Source organism: Hoplias malabaricus, chromosome 3 (assembly GCF_029633855.1).
Source record: "Hoplias malabaricus isolate fHopMal1 chromosome 3, fHopMal1.hap1, whole genome shotgun sequence".
Classification (NCBI taxonomy): domain Eukaryota; kingdom Metazoa; phylum Chordata; class Actinopteri; order Characiformes; family Erythrinidae; genus Hoplias; species Hoplias malabaricus.
The window spans coordinates 35,898,995-35,922,381 of NC_089802.1; the positions used below are offsets into that span (position 1 = coordinate 35,898,995).

General features: G+C 38.2%; 1 protein-coding gene across 1 annotated transcript in view; it reads left to right on the forward strand.

The window, feature by feature from the left end:
* Positions 1-23,387, forward strand: part of itga3b (integrin, alpha 3b) — a 62,098-nt gene that overhangs the window by 3,527 nt on the left and 35,184 nt on the right. The gene's annotated exons all lie outside the window — the stretch shown is intronic.

Genomic DNA, 23,387 nt, shown 5'->3' on the forward strand with positions numbered 1-23,387 from the left:
TGGATGGATGCATAGACGAATGTTTGGCTGGATCTCCGGCTGCATTCTTCTTTTTAAAAGCTGTCTATAAAGCATATACCGTAAGGTGTTTTATACACTATTAGACAGAAACTCATTACTATATGTTATGTGGAATATGTTAAATGATGACTGATAAATACACTAGTGAACTGATGATATTTAACACAAGCCATGAAATATTGCTTGAGCTCCAGGTGACATTAGAAATTTTATATATGATATAATTGCATGTATTATTATTATTCTTTTTTATTTTGATGATCTTTGTAACCATTAAAAGATGCAGTAATATTACAGAAACCTACCAATCAATCACAAGTGTGAATGGTACATAAGCCACTCTTAGTCTTTATAGGACTCCCTCAAGACACTGCACTTCCCGCCAAATTGGAACCAAAAGTGATTCTTCTATGGTATAGCTAAAAGAACCTTTTGTTGCACTTTTAATTTTAAGAGTGTAACCTGCTTCCTTCAAATCTCCCACAGACCAATATTCCCTTGTTTCCAACTTTAGAAACATTGTTTTCTCCCAGTGGATGATCTTGGCGGACAGAGCAGGCTGTTCACTGGTCTCTCATAGGTTCTTTCAGCCACATGACCCCGAGGAATTCGGGGAATGCTTCATCCTCCAAGACCTGTATGACTGCAGGTTGGGACAGGCCAGTGAGAGAGAGGGTGTGTGTGTGGGGTGGGGGGTTCTTGGAAACCTGCTGCCTTACAAATATCCTGAGCACACAAGCATTAGTGCCATAATATGGCCTCTGCACAGAAGACTTAATGGTTGTTCTTCTACAATTCTTCATCAGAAAGAGCATCAGAAAAAAAACCTTGAGAACCCTGAGACAAGACCTGTGAGGAGGAAATGCATGAGATTCCTGACATCTTTATTTCTCAAGAGAGATATCTGAGCAACAGGAGAATTTAGCTAATGTCTCCGCATTCTGTCCATCTGATGTCACTACACACATCAGGCATGCCAAGAACACACAGTCTGCACCTATGACGTCAGTGTTGTAGCACATGCAGAATGAGGTGCGTGTGAAATACCTTCACACAATTCATCCATGCAATGGGCAGAGATGCTCTTCCATATCATGACAGATGTCGGCCTTTGTTCCTTTTGCTGATAACCATCTGGGTGGTCCCTTGTGTCTTTGGCACAAAGACAAAGACAAGCTGGAAACAGGACTCATTTGACCTCAGCACAAATTTAAGATGAGCTTAAGCCAAGAGAACTGGGCAGCATTTCTTGATGCATAGCTTTCTCCTTGTTAAACAGTATTTCAGGTAGCATTGACAGTGGTTTTCCAAAGTACGTCAGAGCCCATGTGGCTATTTTCAGCATAGTACAATAATATGAATGTTATTATAATCTCTTGCATATTGTTAATGTTTCAAAATGGTATAACTAATATCCTGTAAATTTTTGATCCTTTATTTGATTGTGTTGCAGGCATCAAACTGACAGGTGGACAGTGAAAAAAAAGGATAATATTATAAAAATGTTAAATAAATGTTTGAGCTTATTTTTATTGTATGATTCTGGAAACATGTTTTATTTCAAAATAATAATTGCTAAAGGAGAAAACTATTTTAAATCATGGATGAGAAAAATGGAGGAAATATGAAGCCACTGCAGTTGATTAACTAAACCAAGATCCATGTTTTAGTGCTGTTTAGAGTTAATAGTTGAAGACTGTGAAAGAGAACCTCAGAGATATTAAGGAGAAACTACAGAGCATTTATTGAGAAAAAAAACACTGAAATGAAAAATCTTTTCTCAACTACAGGTTTGTGCCCACAATGAACTCACAGTCATCCTTACTTACAAGAGCGAGTTTATTAAGAGCAGTGATCAGGCTGGGGCAGTTCAGTGGTCAGATTTGTTGAATATTTAATTGAACACAAATGGTGTTGCTGAGAATGTCCTCTGTTCCGTGTGGCACCATCAATCAAGGCAGTGAGCAGAGCTACTCAGCTCATTAAATATGACATCTCTTAACCTTCTCTCAGAAGTTATTAAAGAATTCTGAATCTGTATTTAAGTAAAAGTATCTTCCCGAATATTTTTTAATAACAAAAAACAGAGTTTTAAGTCCTGAGTAAGTGTATTATGGTCTATGTAACTTCCAGCATCTATCAGCACAGTACTTGAGATGTATACCACTCTATTAATCTCTTACACTAAAAAAATGATACTTTGAATTTACTTAAATGTTTTACAACAAAGGGTTGCAGGAAATGAAATTGTCTATATCCAGATATAAAATTTTAAATCTAAATATGAATAGAAAATCTCAAGCAACCCTTTTTTCAGTGTATTTTGTATCATTTTGGTCTAAATTATAAGTTTATGGTCCAAAGTCATTGGTGCAACCCACTCACAAAACATTAGAGCATCAACTAACCATCAAATTAAATACAGAAAAAGAAAATGGAACTTAAAATGGAGGAAGGAAATTTAAGAATATTCTACACTTTTGCATGCATTTGAGCAAATGTAAAAATGTATGAAAATACTACTATGAGAATAGTACAAATCCAACAATATTTTACTTGAGGAAATGTAGCTACAGACTTTTAGATCTAACTCTAAATTTATTTCATGTTAAGGGAGAGGAAGTATGCACAGAGCTGATATGAATTTTAAACAAATGAGAACAAAATCAAAACAGGAATGTAACTAAATAAGAGAAGTAAAGAGACACTTGAATAAAAGACTAAAGATGGCTGAAACTAAAATAATGAACATTGAACCACAAAAAAAAAAATCAACATGAACCACTAACCTAAATTAACCTAGACAGACAAACAAGGACTACAGATAAAGCTAGAAACCACTGAACTAAGATAAACCATCAAACCAGGAAACAACGGAGAAACCACATGAAATGACAAGAACCCATTGGTTCGAAATTGCACGGAACCTGGGAACTATAAATAATGCTAGTAACCAAGACACTGCAAACCACAACTGATGCATACACAGAAACAAGCTGAGGCTTTAGACAGAATGAGGGACAGGCAGAATTAGAACCAAGCAGATTGAAACAAGTAAACCATGAAACACAAAATAATGGACAAACACAGGCTACTACAAATCAATTTAATATACTACACAGTTTCTTACTAACAGGATGCGATAAACTGTTGCTATGAAATTGCACGCCATTCCAAGCTGCAGCTGCAATGCTCTCTGCCATTTTTTTCAAAGGCCAATATCTCTCTCTACACTGCATAATGCACAGTGGAGGTCATAAATAAATGTTTTTTTTAAATAAATAGTGAAATGTATTTTACATTTTTTATGTTTACTCTCTGTCTAACATGTTGTGCATTGTCCTGTGTAGTAGCATTAGTTTTATTGTCTGTGAAGTGCCTTATATTGGGGTTAAGGTAGGACTGGGCAATTAATCGAAATTAATCAAAATCGAAATTCAGAATATATAATCGACATAATCTTGTCTATATCGATTATGTCTATTATTTTTATTCTGTTATGTCCCCCCTGTGTGTTCATTTACTGATTCTGCCCCTCTCTGCCACATGGAAGCAAACTAAACGCAGAGGCCGACCAAACGACTCGAGCAGCTCGTACCAAAGGAAAACACAGTGTATGTGGTTTGGACGTGTTGTGTTTTGACTATAATTAAGATGACACTGAACAAAAAGAAGTCAAATGTAGCGACCAAAGCACAATAACCCACTAAATATAAACAGTCCTCAAAAAACAAGAGAGGAAAAAGCTCCCAGCAACATTAGAAAAAAATATCCCATATTTAATACTGGAGCATATTTACAGTACAAGCCTCATCACTGAACTATATGGGGTCAAAAATACAAAAACAAAATAATCGTTCATTAATCATAATCGTGGTAAAATGTACAATTAATTGTTATAATGATTTGCAATCGCACAGCACTATTATTTGAGGCATTTTGCATAAGCTCCTTCCTTTCTGTATTTCATTGGATTGTGGGACAATATTGTCCATCATTACTGTACTCAAACATCAACTGGTTGCATTGTGGATTTTTTAGTGTACTCAACTTTGACATTTGTAGCCATACTACATACCATATACCAAATATATACCATATACACACGTTAGAATGACTTTCAGTGCTCATATATATTTACTTACATATTTAGGCATAGACAACTTTATCACTAATACATGAAACTCCAAACAGATTTCTAATATAAGGCCATTAAAATCAGTCTTTTACATAATTCCTGCATTTTTATTGTGAGACTACGATAAAAAGAAAGACATTTAATGTTTAAGCCACAAATAAATACAAATGTCCCCATTAACCTATAAAGCAAGTTTGAAAGATTACAAATGTTTCCTTTCAGCACATATAAGGAAACCAAGCTCACATATTTCATCCTTCATTACATTCCAAAATATAATCACATTTTTATATTTCTATCTCTAGTAAGACATCAACTAGAAGTCCTCAGGGTATTTTACTCCTCAAGAGTTTTTTGCTGTAGCAGGAAATTTGTCTTGGGGCCAACTCATGTCATTTTCAGCCACTTGATCAACACTCAAGCCCTTTTCCCTGCACAAATTGCCAATAAATCCAGTCTGGTCTACTGAATTAGTCATTGGGAGTAAGCCTGTGATGCTTTTAAATGGTCCCCATAAATCTAAACTTGTCACGATTTCTGCACTTTCTGCAGAGCTAATCTGGCTCATTAGATGGAAATTAGATGTTAGATGATAGATATGAGCATATAAACTTTTCACCACAACAAGTGTGTTATCAGATATCAAGTAGAGAAATGTAGTTGTTAAGAGTGTTACATGAGAATAAATTGTTTTTAAATATGACCTTGAAAAACCAAATGCCCAAAATCATTTCCCAAATCAAGTCAGTTGAGTTTGATGTGAAGTGGCTGAATCTCTCAAGATTAACATGAAAGCAGGATTGAAAATAATTATTTGCATAAAAATCTATTTCAGTAGTAACCTAGTTAAACACGAGTAGTTAGGGATCAGGGACTTTATGAATACAGTCCAGAGAACAGGCCTGATTTATTTTGTCCAGAAGATGCCTGCTGGGGAATCATTCTGTGTCCTTAAAGAACTCAACAGAGAATGGCCTTCCCCTCCTCCCCCTTGAAGAGATTAGCCTAAATCTTTCAGATGAGAAACAGATAAAGGGTCTCAGGCGTGACTGGATATGAGTTTGTTGGGACCAGGGGATAGAAAAAGTCTTCATTTCATTCTTTACAGCATTAACAATAATATGAGACAAGGAGAGCTGCCTTTTAGCTCTTACAGCAGGATGTGACCTTAAGAGTCTCAGTTCCTTGAACCTTACATGTAGGTGTCATGCAACTATTAGGATTTCTGGGTCTAAGCTGAATTTTTCTATGACAGATGTGATTGTGGAAAAATTCTGTTATTGAATAGTGGAGAACAACATAATTCCAAACTAATCCTATTCTGTTCTGAATGTCACTGCTCTGAATGTATTAGTTCATTAAGAATATGAATAATGCTCCACTCCAACAGTCTAGCACTGCTTCCTGTGTCTGGAAACCTCCACACAATACCCCCCACCAACAATTTCTGTTCACTCAGTATCTTTTGTCTGTGTTGGGCTCCAGACTAGAGAGCTTCTGCTGATATTTAGTAGAGTTGAAGTGTAATAGTAGAATTAGAGTGTGAACCAGAGGCATCTAAACAAGCTTAACACAGGACGTGATATCAGAAAATGTGACAGAAATTGAGCTTTTCTACTGTATGGTAGCTGCTAAGCAACTTTACTCAGCTGTAGTTGCTTGGTCCCTGATTTTTTCTCCATGAAAACACCACCCCACCCTCCTTGTTGCACTGTCCAGCTCTCGCTGGAGTCTTTTGTTTTCCACCAATCCAAGGTGTGTTAATCTCTTTAAAGGCCACACTGTAATTTTGCAAGCAGTCACTGTGAATCAGAAAAAAACAAATGTGATCTCTGCTGTAACTTGGGGATTTTACAAACTGGTAGTTGGTGCTGGAGGTCTGAATTTTGTTGTGATAGACACGTTTCTGGCCAATCAGGGCTCTACAAGGTTTACATTCCACACTTAGTCTCAAGAAAGTACCAGATTTCATTTATCAGATATATGTAATGAAAAAAGCAGAGATGAGTAGGTACCATGCAATGGAAAAGCGCCACCAGTCAGTGTGAACACTAAGCAAACCAGTACTAAAATGTAACATTCTATCATTTTCTTGTGTAGTCCATACCAAGGGACTAGAAGTACAAATACGAAAACATATTTACTTTCATTGTGACATTACTTCAGCACTCCTTTGCAGCATGTAGCATTATTCATATTTAATGACATTTTTAATGTAGCTTTGTCACAGAAATTCAGCTTAAAACCCTAATTCTTTTTAAAGGCATGTCAGAATGACCCATGACTTCTCTATTGAGGCCAGGATTGATAAGCTAGATAAAGAAAACCCCATGACTGTTTCCAGTAAACTATGCAGAAACAGAGATACAGAGAAACAGAGTCAGACACAGAGTCTGTGTTCAGACACAGTTTTGTGAAGATTAGGGAGCTGTTGTAAATGTTGTAAAATACTTAACCCATGTTATTTTAGATCATAAACAGATCTTATGAATGGAATTGTTTAAAAATATCTTCATAATTGTACTTTTTTCGTCTTAAGTATTGTTCATAGAATTTAGCTAACAGAAGTTTGCCCTTTTCAGTCCCATGTTCACTTACCATGCTGAACTACACCAAAAACAATGAACAGTGGACTCAGACTTACATCAATAACTGACTGACTAATTGGTTGATTGATACAATTGCTGAAACGTGCAAGGTTTTGTCACAAAGCCATATGTTGGTTATGGGATATACTTATTTGCACCAAGCCATTTATTTATTTATTCATTTATTTATTTGTTTGTTTATTTAATATTGTTTGTTTAAAATTTGTGCCTTGATAAAGCTGTTGTTTCCGAGGCATTTATGTTGGAGACTGTGCTTTAGAGGAGCTGAAAATGTGGCTTATGAACACTATACTCAGCTGTTCTGCTGTAATTGGAGGTGTACTCTGTGTAGCCTTTTGTCTTTAACAGCTGCTGATTGATGTATTAGTGTGGAAGCTACTCTGTTCTCTGGCTAATAGCAGCTGGTGCCAGCAGACAGGATGTTTGTCTCTTAGAGATGCCACTGATAGATTCATCTATAGACACACAGAACAGGCACAAACACACACACACACAAACATTCACACACTTAGAAGAGCAAGTTCCCTACATAAAAGTGCCGCTATTATGGAAGCTTTAAGCCTGAAGTCAGATCACTCTTATTTTCTTCACCAGACTGAATTAGTGCATTTAGATTAACTATAAGCAATTTGTGCAGTGTTTATGTATCAATGTAGCCAGAATTTCATAGACATCTCATCTAATGAGTGAGTTCAGCTACTTCCACCAATTCCAACAAGTGCCACTAATTACTGAAACTGGTATTAAATTAAAACAACTTATTTACACCAAGCGGAAATTGGATTCTTTATATATATATATGTATCCACTTAAAAAAGGTGTGGCAGACATGTTTTTTCCCCTCCTGTTTACCTTAAATATTGATGCAAATTGTGGCAATTGTTTTTTTTTATTATTTTATTTTAAAAATCTATAAAGCTGTAGAACACTGGATGCAATGTTTTATATACTTTTTTGAACATTTTATTGTGAGTGTTCATCTTCTGCTTATAACACCCATGCTGCCCATTTGATCACATTGAAAGTCCTTAAAATCAATACAGTATTTGGTTTGTCTTTGTTTGAATCAATCAATCAATCAAATTTTATTTATATAGCGCTTTTCACAACAAAAAGTCGTCACAAAGCAGCTTTACAGAGATCCGGGTCCAAGCCTCCTATGAGCAAGCCAGGGGCAACAGTGGCAAGGAAAAACTCCCTCAGCACACAAGGAAGAAACCTTGGAAGGAACCAAGACTCATACGGGGAACACATCCTCCTCGGGTCGACACCGGAGACACAACAGAGAACAGAAGTAAAAGTGAAATGACCGATGAAGGGGTTATAGTAATATAAATGTAGTATATTAGTGATGATGGAGAAGCAGAAATGAAAATGGTGAGGATGATGATATTAGTGATGTATGAGTCTGATGAAGGAGGAGGTGATCAGGGATTCAGTGTGAGTTAAAATTAGGTGCAGAGTTAATCTGAGATAAAACAGCATGGCCAAGCATGATAGTGTAGATGAGACAAGGCCAGGATCTTGTACAGGACACGGGCTGGATCAGGGCAACACCTGGAGAGCAGCAGGACATCTCAAAGCATGAGAGAGAGACAGGAGAATGAAAGCCAGACAAAGGGAACAAATAAAAATACAGAGGTTAGTAGGTTCATGGTAAAGAACGGGGAAATTTGTCCTGCGAAAAAAGCTTCCACGGGTCAGGCAAGAGAACCCAGCGACAGACAGCATGTTGGCGGTTACTACAAAGCTAACTAAGAATGCTGTAGCTATGGTGATATGACAGGATTAACACAGAACAGTGATAATATGAAAACCAGCCCGAACACCAATATAGAAGGAGTAACCTGAAGGTGAGTGATTAACCAAAAGCTTGTTTGAAAAGGTAGGTTTTTAATCTAGATTTAAAGATTGAGAGTGTGTCTGAGCCCCGAACAGTAACCGGAAGGCTATTTCAGAGTTGAAGAGCTTTGTGAGAAAAGGCTCTTCCTCCTGCTGTGTTTTTCTTAATGCGAGGAACAAAGAGTAGATGGGCATCCTGTGAACGAAGTGTACGTGACGGGCGACCATTTAGAGATTTATAAGCTAAGAGGAGTATTTTATAGTCAATGCGAAATTTTACAGGTAGCCAGTGTAGGGACGAGAGAACTGGGGTGTTATGTTCGAATTTTCTAGCTCTAGTGAGCACCCTGGCTGCTGCATTTTGAACTAACTGAAGCTTATGTAACGCTTTGCACGAGCTCCCTGCCAGGAGCGCATTGCAGTAGTCTAGACGTGACGTTATAAAAGCATGCACTAGTTTCTCTGCATCTTTTAATGATAAAATATGCCGAATTTTGGCAATATTGCGTAGGTGGAAGAAGGCGGTTTTGACTGTATTGGATATGTGGGTATCAAATGTGAGAGTCGAATCAAAGGCTACCCCTAAGTTTTTAATGATGGCATTGTGTTTTACTGTTGAATTATCAATAGCAGCATTTCTGAGTGAATGTATCTGAGTATCTTTACCTAGTAACAAGACCTCAGTTTTATCAGAATTTAACATGAGAAAGTTTTGCATCATCCAGTCTTTAATTTCAGTTAGACATTCTGTTATTTTATGTAGACAAGCAACATCATTGGGTTTGGCTGATATATACAGTTGTGTGTCATCAGTATAACAGTGGAATTGAATCCCATGCTTACGGATTAGTCGACCCAGTGGCAGCATGTAGAGTGTGAACAATACAGGGCCAAGCACTGATCTTTGTGGAACACCATATTTAACTAAAGTATGATTAGAGGATTTATTATTCAGATAAACAAATTGGTAACGATCGGATAAATAAGATCTGAACCAAGAGAGGGCAGATCCTTTTATTCCTACCAGATTTTCCAGCCTATCAAGAAGCATCACATGAACTATGGTATCAAATGCTGCACTAAGGTCAAGCAGCACCAGAATAGAGATATAGCCCTTATCATGTGAAAGGAGTAAGTCATTAGTTACTCTTGTTAGAGCCGTTTCTGTGCTGTGATTTGGTCTAAATCCAGACTGAAAAATGTCATGAATGTCATTGTTTTGTAGATAAGAGCACAACTGCTGTGACACGACTTTTTCTAGAATCTCAGCAATAAAAGGGAGGTTTGATATTGGCCTGTAGTTTGCGAGTACAAGAGGGTCAAGATTGGGTTTTTTAATAATTGGTTTGATTACCGCTAGTTTCAGAGGTTTTGGTACATATCCAATGTTGAGGGATGAGTTTATTATTGTGAGCAATGGTCTAATGACTTTAGGTAAAATTTGTTTAAATAATTGTGTTGGTACAGGATCCAGTAAGCATGTAGTTGATTTAGATGAGCTAATTAATCTAAGCAAGTCATTTTCATCGACAGAATTCAAGTAGTCTAAGTGCACCTCAGAGCTGGCGGGGGGTTCATCTACGGGAGCCGATGTGACTTTGGACTGATTTTGGATTTTGAGGTGAATGCAATCAATTTTATCATTAAAAAACCTCATAAAGTCATTGCTACAGAAATCAGAGGGAACAATGGGGTTGATTTCCTTTTTGTTTCCAATTAGATTTGATACAGTGCTAAAAAGGAATCTAGGGTTGTCTTTGTTGTTTTCTATAAGGGAAGAGATGTACTGTGATTTGGCTTTAGATAAGGCATGTTTGTAGTCAGTGAGGCTGTGCTGCCATGCAATTCGGAAACATTCTAGTTTTGTGTGTCTCCTTTTACGTTCATGGTTACGAGCAGCCAGTTTTAATGCACGCGTGCTGTCACTGTTCCATGGAGCAAGCCTTTTCTCTCTAAATTGTTTGGTCTTGACTGGTGCAACACTATCTAGGTTTGTACATAATAAGTGTTGTAGGTTGTTTGTAATGAGCTCAAGGTCATTTGGGTGAGTTGGAAAAGAAATGGTGGTAAGGTCTGGAAGGTTGTTGATAAAATCACTTACTGTTGAGGATGTTATAGTGCGCTTTCTAATATAGCGTGGTTGTGGACAAATATCAAAGTTTAACGCAATTTCATATGTGATTAGATGGTGATCAGAGATGGTCTCATGTAGTGAGAGATTGGATAGATTCTTTATCTCAATGCCCGGTGTTAACACTAGGTCCAATGTGTGTTTGCATTGATGAGTGGGCCCAGTAACATTCTGAGTGAACCCTAGCGCATCCAAAATTGATTCAAATGCAATTTTAAGTGGATCATGGTCCTTCTCAAAGTGAATATTGAAATTACCAACAATTAAGGCCTTTTCTGATACGATAACTACACTTGAGAGAAAATCAGCAAATTCACAAAGAAATTCTGTATAAGGGCCAGGAGGACGATAGATTGTGATGAGCATAAATGAGTGCTGCCTTTTTGATGCAGTGACTTTAAGAGTAAGTACTTCAAAGGATTTAGTATCATAACTAGATTTTTGTGTTGTGTCAATGGTAGGGTCATAGATTGTGGCTACACCACCACCACGACCGGATGTTCGTGGGCAACTGTAATAGCTGAAGCCAGGGGGAGTGGACTCATTTAGGGCAATGTGTTCATTGGCTTTAGCCCATGTTTCGCAGAGACATAATGCATAGAGTTTGTTATCAGTAATAATATTACAGACAGTGAGTGCTTTGGATGTTAGAGATCGTATATTTAAAAGCCCTAATTTAATGCTGGAAGTGCTGAAATATTGCGTTCGCTGCAGTGCCTTGGTGTTAATTCTAATTAGGTTGTTAAAACTGATTTTTGGGCGTTTGTGATAACAAGCTTTGCGGGGAATAGACACCGTCTCAATGCTGAAAAATTTATTAGCGTTAATCAGAGTGGGTGATATGGACATGCTACTCATCATACTAGCAGTAGAGAGATGGTCAGGAGGAACATTAGGAATTTTAATATTACTTACCTGCTCGCTATCCATTCCACCTACCTGACTGATGTGACTGGGAATGACCAGTCAGTTCCGGCGCAGAACCACCTCAATGTTCTCAGAGAGAACTACGGATCCTAGACGGCTCGGATGAAGCCCATCCCAACGATACAGGGCCGGACGCTCACGAAAGCACTCCCAGTTGTCGACAGTGCCGCACCAATCCAGGAGCCAGGAGCGGAGCCCGAAGAGCCTGCTAAACGCCTCGCATCCTCGACGGTAGGTGGGCAGGGGGCCAGAGACGATGATCCTAGCATCCGTCTTCTTCCGAGCGGTATCCAGAAGCGAACGGTAGTGCTCCTTCAGGACCTCGCTGCGGAACACACCCTGGAGGGCGACACACGCTTACACATTCACTCACACTCTCACACCTATGAGTCGCCAATAAACCTGCCAACGTGTGTTTTAGACTGTGGGAGGAAACCAGAGGAAACCCACGTGGACACAGGGAGAACACACCAACCTCCTCACAGTCCCTCAGAGCGAGACTTGAATCCACAACCTCTAGGTCTCTGGAGCTGTGTGACAGCAACACTACCTGCTCCGCCACCGTGCCACCCCAGTTGCAAACATTTTAACCCCCTAGGGTCGAAGAACGTGCCGGCGGGTCAAATTCGACCATTCGCGATGTTTCTATTAATATCTTTGCAATAACACAGCGCAGAAATACAGTTCCAACACTCTCGAAATGTACAGAAACTGGTCTTTCGATTTCATGTTATCGCGAGACTGTATGCAATACTGTACATCCCGAGTTACGAGCCTACGTATAAGCAAGACATGCCTCCTCTGCCTCTCACTGTGTCTAACTGGTGGATTCACATGTTTTTAAGACTCTGATAAAACTATTTCAATCACCAAAACTATTCAATCACATGAGTGGATGTTTTCACAAAAATCTAAATCTTAATCTAAAATTGGATTTAAGTTTTTCAGGGATAGAGATTATCTCTCCATAAAATGCTCTAGGTCACATGGGCCTCTCTTAACAAGAGAGCTGAGATTGTTCTGAACATTTTGATATAAAACATATGGGCAATATATTATAATACAAGTACTTTAAAGACGAATTTCAGAAAAACTTGTGAGACTGATATTCACAATTTTAGTTTTTGTTGTTGTCTTAGTGTTTTGTATTTGTTTTCTGTCCTCTTTCTTGTTGACACTTTCTGTCATATCTGTATAGTTCTTATACTTCTGTGTGTTTACAAGATTCTCTGCATTTTTGCCAGGCTGCCATTATAAATAAGAAGCTGTTCTTAATGACTTGCCTACTTAAATAAAAAATAAATGTTTAAGAGCTATTGGCGAAAGTAAAAGAATACTCAAGATTACACTTTTCATCACTACTTTATAAAGCAGTAGAACAGTGGAGGTTGAGTTTTATGGTGAAAAACATCATGACAGTAGTCTTCATTTCAATTTACTTTTAGCTTGACCTGAGGCTCAATGAGAGCCAAGATTTTATTCTCCAAAACTTAGTCCTGTTTTGTTTTATTTCTTAAGTATTTTGTCTGATCATTTTGGCTCAAGTCCTGCTTAGATACCGGTTGGACCTTTTCACTTGCCACATAACTGTTAGATTTTTAATTTCATAGATCAGTGCCTGATTTACAAATGCTTTGTGCCAGTAAATGGTTATAAAAACAAAGTTTTTTCTTTCTCTCTGCTCACTGCAGAGAAATGCATCTGGGTGGGCTTAGACTGGAGAGAGAACGCCAAATGTTGAAATTTATGAAAAGAGATGATGTTGCTTTAGTCCTGCACCATAGGTAGGCAATAATGACCTTTTTTTTTTGCCTGTTTTGGATTTCTAAGGTGAAACTGATTTTAAATTCAGCAGACCAGTAACTGCATGAATGTAAACATAGACTGATACTGCCACAAGACTAAACAACTTGCATTACAAATGAGTTTCTGTAGAAATTCAAACAGTAAATAAAAACTTCCAGACCAATTAAACTTCAGCAACAGCAGTTCTCCAGAATAATAAACATTGCCTTTAATTCAGCTCAGATATGACCTACAGCATTCAGCATGTGATATTTTTTTTTTAGATAAGCCACTCCCAAACATGTGTTTTTGAATCTGGAAAGAAAGCGTGTGTTTTAGGAGACCTAAGTTATATTTATGTAACTAAGCTATATATAGTTACAGATGTAGACAAATTTGTTGGTACCCTTTCACAAAAAATAACCCACATTTTAATTTCCATTATTTAAAAAAAATGGGACTTTGCTTTTAACCTAAAATTTTGTTTCACATCTATAACTGAAAATAATCCACTTCTGTAGCTCTTACTGAGACTTTTGCTCATGTCAACAGGCAGCTTTACCTGTCTCAAACTAGAAGGATATCTCCAGAATGCATGTTTCAGACCTATCCAAAGATGTTTTATAGGATTCAGATCAGCATTTATAGAAGGTTATTTGAGAATAGTTTTATGTTCTTGGTCATTCTTGAGTGCTTTTAGTTGTGTGTTTCAGGTTATTTTCCTGTTGGAGGATCCAAAACCTCTAACTTACATAGAGCTTTCTGACATATGACAGAACATTTGACTCCAGAATGCCTTAAGAGTCTTGAGATGTCATTGTGCACTGCACAGACTCTAGGCACCCCTTCTAGGTAGAGCAAAACACCCCCAAAATATAGTAAATACCATGGTATAGTGTTACTTTTGGTTGGGGGTTCACTGTCAGGCTGGGTGAGCCTCATCTCTGAGCACAAACCTGGAGGGTTTTGCGCTCTGCAATTCAGCTCAGCCCGGTCCAACAGTGCACATAGACACATGACAACAACACAAAGCCATTTCTGAAAGAGCAAATTGTAGTGACTGGTGCTGGATGAACCAAAGAGTTTAAATATAAGCAAAGTAAGGCAGGCTCTACACTGTTTAGAAGCGTAGCTAGCACTTGTTTAACACAGAACAGCAGAGTTTTCAAATCACACATTTAGAGGATAAAGCCTTTGAGTGAAGGGTCTTCTGAATATTTTGTCTGTTTTCCACATCATTGCCCTCTCTTTTAACCCAAACTCAAAGCTGCGTTGGGCTACTGGACCTGTGTTTTCTCCCCATCTCCTTTCAGAGCATGACATCAGCAGTCAGTGAGCTCCCACAGCATTCCCTCCCTGTGTGTCAGGAACACGGTGCAGACTGACAGAGGCAGACACTTGCTATAACAGTGACTCTTAACACAACAAGATAATACAGAGACAGACTAAGATAACTAGAGAGAATACTTAAAGACTGAGACGGAAACATGGAAACAATGACTTGGACAGAGACTTAGATAGACAGGGAACTGGACAGAGAAACTTAGGTTGAGGGAGCTAAACAGACAGAAACAGACTAATCTTAGACATGGAGCTAAATAGACACCTGAACAGCAAGAACTACATAGACAAAGCTAAACAGACTAAACTAAAACACAGAAAGCACAAACAGACATGAGACAAGAGAGATACAAAGACTGACTTTGGAATGCATGAGAAACAGACAAGACAGACAGACAGGAGAGCACAAAATGAAGGTGGACTAAACGAAGAACAGCGGAGATGGACAGACTAGACTGGGAAACATGGGAAATGAACAGAGGAAACAAAACGATGACAGAGGATTCAAGAAGACAGCAAACAGAAGCGAGGGACAGACGAGATAAACAGACTAGGGAGCGAAACAACAGAAAACTGCGGAGACAGAGATTAAACCAAGTAACATGACATAGGAAACGAGTAACAGCAGAGAAAGACAGACTAATCCTAAACAAAGAGAGCTAAAGCAAACAGGACAGACAGACTAGAGAGCTAAACAACAGGACATGGGAAACGAAACAAATGACCAACAAGAGGAAGTGAGACAAGGGAACTTAAATACATTACATAGAGACACCTGACACAGATAACGAGAGGGCCGGATTACAAATGAGACTGACGAGGACACTGATGAGGAGGAGGAACAAAGGCAGAACATGGGCGGAGACATGGACAATAACAAACAGAGCCATGTGCTAAGTGAGCACATGGCGGGGAAAACAGAAACGACAGGACAAGGGCATGACACTGTGACTGTCTTAAATGCACATGAATGAACACTTTGGCCTTGTACTTAATGTATTCAGACACTGAACAGGAATTTGGTAAACCACACAATTTGCAATTTTTAAATACAGCCCTCATTTTGAGATAGAGCTCACATTTTTAATGTTATACCATATTACCATTACCATTTGGGCCCTTCTTGTTGCTGCTGTTCTGGTGGCTGCCAGCTTGCTGGGACTGTTGACTGAGGGAGTCTGATGGCTGTGTTGGTGTCTAGTGGTCACTGATGCTGCTGCTGTTGAATGAAGGAGCCTGTTTTAACTGGTGATGTTGGCGACCGGGTGTGATGACCAGTGTCGCCTGTATTTTTGCCACTGATTTGGTGACTGCCTGTCTGTTTTCACAGTTTGCTGACCAAGGTCCCTGTTTTCAGCTAGTGACTGCAAATCTGTTGCTATTTATAGTGACTTTAACCGTGGGAGCCTGTTTTGGTCCTGTGTGTCATTTTCTGGCTTGGCTATATTCTCTGATCACTGCTGAATATATTGTCTTAGTTTGGGGGGATTTTATTGTGTATTATAATGCGAATTTGGGTACTAGATAAATATATAAATTAATAGTGTGATAAACTGAAAGACAAGCCACACAGATATTGAAAATAATACATGTTAATATCTTCTGGTTGCATTTAAACATTGCAGAAGTAATTTGTTTCATTTATTGGTTGGAAAAAAGATTAAAATCTATTTTTAGTTTTAAAAGGTTCCTAATGGAAAATGATCCAGTTTGGCTCACCCTTTGGTTTGGATTACAGAAGATACACTGAAGGCCTGTGTAAAGCAGTGTAGCAAGGCTCTGTTTAAAAGAAACATTTAGGTTTTAATTTAAAGATAAACTAGTCATTTTGCTGACTTAAAATTTTGATAATCCTGAACTTTTAATGAGCTGTCAGTGTAAGAGTCTTTGTCTTTTCTTCTGTCAGCTTATTATTGGAAGTTTTTTCCTTTCTCTGATTTTTCTGGCAGCCTGATGTTTTTTTAAAGAACAGATAGAGTTCACCCTGTGATTTCACATTTTGCAGTGACTTTGCTAAAACGATATATTGTGCAGCCTACTGTGTAATATGAACCTACCTGATTTTAAAATGTATAAGAGAATCTTTTTGTGGTTAAAAAAATAAAAGTAAAATTTGGCACTGGAATTAAAAAAAAAAAAAAAATATATATATATACTGAGATCTACTGAGATCTTAGATGCAGGAAGTTTTATCTTTCTCTGATTTTTCTGGCAGCCTGATGTTTTTTAAAGAACAGGTAGAGCTCTCTTTACCCAAATGTATAAACTGATTACACAATCAAAGCAATGAAGATGAATCAGGTTCCATAAACACACACTTTCCCTTGGAAATACTGCATTGATGTATTATGATAGTCACATAATATAGATATATATGCATCATAATCCAATTCTAGCTCCCCTTTACAGAATTGTAATGATATTTAATTGTCCCATTTACTAGCTGCTAATCTGATTACGGACTTTGTTCCCTGCTTTAAATAGAACATTTAGTATTACCAATGAATGTTTTCAGCATATAGCACTGTTTACAGTTTACATTTAAAAATAATCAGTAAAAGCTGAACATGAGCCAATAATTTAACCATTACTCTTCGGAGCAGTTTATTTAATGAGGATAATAGGATTGTGTATTTCTCAATGTTGTGTTTCTGTTATGTTCCCATTTTTCCTTTTTTGCTTCTTTTTCTTTTTTATGTGTGTGAGGATTAGTTTTGTCTAGGGAGCTCTGTACAGTATCCATTTATCAGCTGCATCTCTGTGAACATTTGATCTCACTGTTCTGTGACCTGTCTTATCTTCATGACAACAGCTTAAGATGAACAAGTTCTAGATAACATATCAGAACCCAAATCTCTCTCTCTCTCTCTCTCTCTCTCTCTCTCTCTCTCTCTCTCTGTGTCTCTTTTATTCAGCATAGCTAAAGGTCACCAGCCTGTTTACATCTGACTGGTGTGATGGGATTTTTATCGTGTTGTTGTTTAGACTGGTGTATGTGTGTGGTGGGGATAGAGTTTCTGACTTGTTTGTAGATTTGTGTCCAGATGGGGTAAAGCTACAATATAGAAACAATTTGTAGATTTGCCTAGAAATTTGGGATTTCTGACCACCTGCTGCTACACAGTTTATGAGCCACTTTACCTTGGCCGTCATAGAAGTACCGCTGTACTGGTATTATTTTTGTGAGGGATCAATGTGTCCATGTGCAACTATAAGCTATCTGCTTATATGTTTCTCTACTAATTTATCTGATATTTAACAACTCTTACCCTGCATAATAGGGCTGCACAATATTGGGAAATAATTACATTGCAATATTTTGTTTTTATACAATATATATTTTGCAGTATTTTTAAAAAGGTAATTATAAATTTCCCTAAAGTAAATATTCAAACATGTCATGATATTAATAATGCATGTTTAGTTAAAAAGTGGCTCATTGTGAATAAGGAAGGTGGTGTTTAAAAGGTACACAGGAAATTACAGGAAGCTATATATAAGTTTGTACACATGGTTAAAACATTATCTAAGTAATCTTCAATATCTGACTAGGGAATTAATATGAATGACAAAACTCATTCATTCATTCATTCATTCATTCATTCATTTTCTGTAACCACTTATTCAATTCAGGGTCACGGTATATCTGGAGCCTACCCGGAGTCCGTAGGTGCAAGGCGGCAACACACCCTAGAGGGGTACCAGTCTTTCACAGGGCGACACACACTCACACATTCGCACCTATGGACACTTTTGAGTCACCAATCTACCTGCCAACGTGTGTTTTTGGACTGTGGGAGGAAACCGGAGCACCTGGAGGAAACCCACACAGACACAGGGAGAACTGAGATGCTGAGATATTTCCCCTTAGAAAAAGAGCCCAGGAATCTCACATGCCTCCACTTGAATTTTAAGGTAAATCCCAGTAAATGCTCATGCTGGAAATATCTTTATAATTTCAATCGTCTGATATTTCTCTGGGAAATATAGAGTTGGTTAGAAGGTGAGGTCAGGAAACCCAGAAAACCTTGCTCACAGACAGCACACTTTGTGGAAACAGTAAACAAAGACACAGTCAAGACTAAAACTGTGAGAAACTGGGGCATGGCTCTGCTCTGCTAATCTCAGAGCAGTGGAACAACACCAGACAAGACTGACCTCGTTCAACTTCAAACCTTATCTTTAATACATCTGTTTGTTGTGGAAACACTGTCTCACTCTACCTGGCTGAATACTGTTATGAAAGCACATTTCTCTCTTAGATGAAGTGCAACTGTAAGTTAAGCTTTACTTAGTCCTTGTGTGTTAATATTGAGTCAAAGTATATTTCATTCATTCATTGTCTGTAATCACTTATCCAGTTCAGGGTCACATTTTTTCTTTTGTGTGTGTGTGTGTGTGTGTGTGGGAGGGTGTTGACATAATCTTTTATTCAGCATAGTTTCATAAATTCCTAAATTCCTTTGTTTGAATCCACCACAAATGAACCTTTTACTATTAAGGCTCATTTATGCATAAGCTTAAATGCATAAGAATACACTCTGGGTGTATGAAACCTCTGGATTCATTGTTTCTGCAGCTTAAAGATACGGACAGAACTTAGCAGTACCACTGGAAACCACAGAGGAAGTGCAGCCTCAGTTCAAGCAAAACACAATTCTTGTAAAATAAGATAAAATAATTTTTCCTCCGCGACCCTAAACTGGATAAGCGTTTACAGATAATGAATGAACGAATTAATAATTTTTCCTTCCACATGTCTAAAAGTATTGGCCTCTCATACTACCACAGTTTGACCCCAGTGCATCTTTCCGCATTGTTTAGTAATAACCTTTAGGGCCTCATTCATGAAACGCAAGCAGAACGAATTTGTGCATAAATCATTCATAAATCTTTTTTTTGGTAAATATCCAGATTCATCAACATGTTTGTAATCTCAAAATATTCGTAGGTATGAACATAATTTACACCTACTCCAGCTCCAGGGACCTGGAGATTGTGGGTTTGAAGTCCGCTCACTGTCTGTATGGGGTGTGGTGTGTTCTCCCTGTGTCTGCGTTGGTTTCCTCCGGGTGATTGTCTGTGATGAGTGTGGTGTGTTCTCCCTGTGTCTGTGTGGGTTTCCTCCAGGTGACTGTCTGTGATGAGTGAGGTGTGTTCTCCCTGTGTCTGCGTTAGTTTCCTCCGGGTGATTGTCTGTGAGGAGTGTGGTGTGTTCTCTCTGTGTCTGTGTGGGTTTCCTCCAGGTGACTGTCTGTGAGGAGTGTGGTGTGTTCTCCCTGTGTCTGTGTGGGTTTCCTCCAGGTGACTGTCTGTGAGGAGTGTGATGTGTTCTCCCTGTGTCTGTGTGGGTTTCCTCCAGGTGACTGTCTGTGAGGAGTTGGGTGTGTTCTCCCCGTGTCCACATGGGTATCCCCGTGTGAAATTGAAATTGAATGAAATGAAATTGCTCTGAGCGTAGGCTGCATTTTTAGGCTGTACACGAAGGATCCTTCACATTGGAACAGCTTTCTATGACATAGTTGCAGACAAAGGCCTTGGAACGCAACTGGAGACTCTATTCTCCCCATTAAAGGTCAGGTCATAGTGATTTTAAAGATGTAATTTTAGGGTAAAAATACTATGTAGTGTTCTTTAAAGAAGAAACTACATATAGATTAAGGAGAAACTCCAGATACATCAAGTAGAATATTTTTAGGTACTATGTTCTGTCAATAAAGAAAGACTGAAGTAGATGATAATTTTACAAATGATCAGAAGCCAAATATGAATTGAGACCAGACCTCTTTATTTCTCTCACATATTCATACACACTGACAGTCTGTAGAATGTGAGATAAAGCTGTTAGAGCTCATTACAAAGATGGCATGACTTTCTTTCTGTCTTTCTTTAGGATAATCAAGAGTCCCTTAAAGGAGCACTCACTTTCCCTAAAAGTAACTTTGACGAAATAGTGCAGATATTTTTTGCATTTTCCAAGAAAATAAATATGTAATAGAGATTACATATTAATAGAGATTACTTTCTCTGCATAACACATGATTAAACAAGTAAAACTAAAAATAAGCCAAACAATCTTATAAAACTCTTAGTGATTATCTCATGAGACACTTTAGATACATTTTCCCTTGATTTAAGATGATTTCACGTAATCATTTTTGCAGTGCTTATGGACACATTTCTAGAGCTTGCCTACTTTCTTTTTCCTTAACAGGTCCTCTTTCCACATAGCTTCCAGGTGAATGTAAACATTTGTGTCAGTTTTTGTGCCAGTGTGAGTCAGGCACATAAGCCTTGATTCAAAAGGGAGAGCAGCAGTTCATGCCTAAAGTCCATGTTTTTATGGTGACTAAGGTTAAATACAGATTAAACCTGTGGAAAATCCTGGGACATGTCCAGAAATAGCTGAAAGGTTTTAACATTGCTCTCGCTGCCAAACTTGAGTGTTCATCCTTATCTTTTAAGCTATTGTTTATACTTTATAAATTAAAAATATGAAATCACACATTCATACTCAATAATAGCAAATCATATTAATGATCTTTTAAATTTATAAAAAGAAGCAATGCATATTTACCCTCATTAAGTCAGATACCATTTCTTTAGATGTTTGAATATTTTGTAAACAAAATATATTATAAAGCTGGTCACAAAATCATCCATCCATCCATTATCTGTAACCGCTTATCCAATTTAGGGTCGCGGGGGGTCCAGAGCCTACCTGGAATCATTGAACACAAGGCAGGAATACACCCCTCACAGGGAGAACACACCACACTCCTCACAGACAGTCACCCGGAGGAAACCCACACAGACACAGGGAGAACACACCACACTCCTCACATTCACCCAGAGGAAAACCACACGGATACAGGGAGAACACAGCAAACTCCTCACAGACAGTCACCCGGAGCAGGCCTTGGACCCACAACCTACAGGTCCCTGGAGCTGTGTGACTGCGACACCTACCTGCTGCGCCACCATGCTGCCCTAGATGGGTAGATAGCTTTATTAAAAATAAAACTGCTACAAATGTTTCTTTGAGCAATGCCGTAGAACAGGGGTCAGGAATAAGCGGCACTCTGTCTGAGTCTGGACCCAGATGCTGTTCTATCCGGACATGGACCTATAACTGATAAACTATTAAGAGCTGAATAATTTTGAACAGAGTGTTTGTTTGAAGTGGTATGACTCTTCTAGTCATTACAGTTCAGGTTTAACGCTACAGGAAATTCACCGACTCATGACATGCGTTTCTTCATATCACACGTGAGACTACTCAGCCAATCAGATCTGTGCATTATGATTAGTGATTAACTTTTGTAGCTCCATTTTTTCTAAGTGTGTACCACAATATCAAGGAGAGACATCTTAGAGAAAATGCTGATATTAAGGAGGATTGGTTAAGATATTGAGGAGAAACTAAAGAGATATCAAGGAGAAGCTACTGAGACATTAAGGAGAAACTACAGAGATTTTAAGGATTTCTGCTGATAAATTCTTGTACAGAATCTGATAAGCAGAAACTTTCAAAGCAATTAGTTCTTAGAAAAAAAAGTACAGTGTTTCTGCTGGTCTGCTAACTGAGCTGTGTTGTCTTTTTCAGTAAGTCTGTGGGTTTTACAAGTTTACGACAAGTCCAAACTCTTCTGTGCTGCTCAACCCACAGCCTTGACACCTGGCAAAAGACAATATGCCCCCAGGCACTCAAAAAAAAAAAGAAGCTGCTCTCTCATGACATCATTCTAACTCAACCATTGAGAGGGCAGAATTCTACACCCTGCAGGCAAATACTTTGTGGTTAGTGAGCAGATGAAGAAAGTGTGTCCTCTATGAGAACACCATACAACATTTTTATATATTCCAAAGTGTGAAAATATAATCAAATCCAGTATTTTAAGTAAAACTAATGAACAATACTTAAAGTACAGATAAAATCACTCTTCAAAACCCATGTATAAGAATTTTACGTGAGTAAAATAATGTTTTCTGTAAAATTACTCCACCAAAATACAACAACTCTAGTAAAAAGCAAAGGTATTAGTTTAAAAAAGTGTGTTGTGAACAGTGGAACTTCTCAGAACATCCAGGATCTTTCAGCACAGGAACTGAAGTGTGTTCCACTCTCTTTCTAAACTTTAGGAAAATTTGGGGCAAAACTAAATTATATTGTCAAAGCTCTTGGTGTAATTCAATCACAAAATATCACAATATTCCATCAAATTAAAATAAAAACAACCAAACAAAAAATAATAAGAAGAAAGAAATGTGATATATAAAATATTCTGAAATACATGTGTAATTTTTTTTATACACACTTTATTTTCTGTATTTTAAAAGTGTGTCCCAGGGCAACACAGACACACACACATTCACTCTCACACCTACGGACACTTTTGAGTCACCAATCCACCTACCAACATGTGTTTTTGGACTGTGGGAGGAAACCAGAGCACCCGGAGGAAACCCATGCAGACGCAGAGAGAACACACCACACTTCTCACAGACAGTCACCCAGAACGGGAATCGAACCCCACAACCTCCAGGCCCCAGGAGCTGTTTGACTGTGACACTACCTGCTGCGCCACCATGC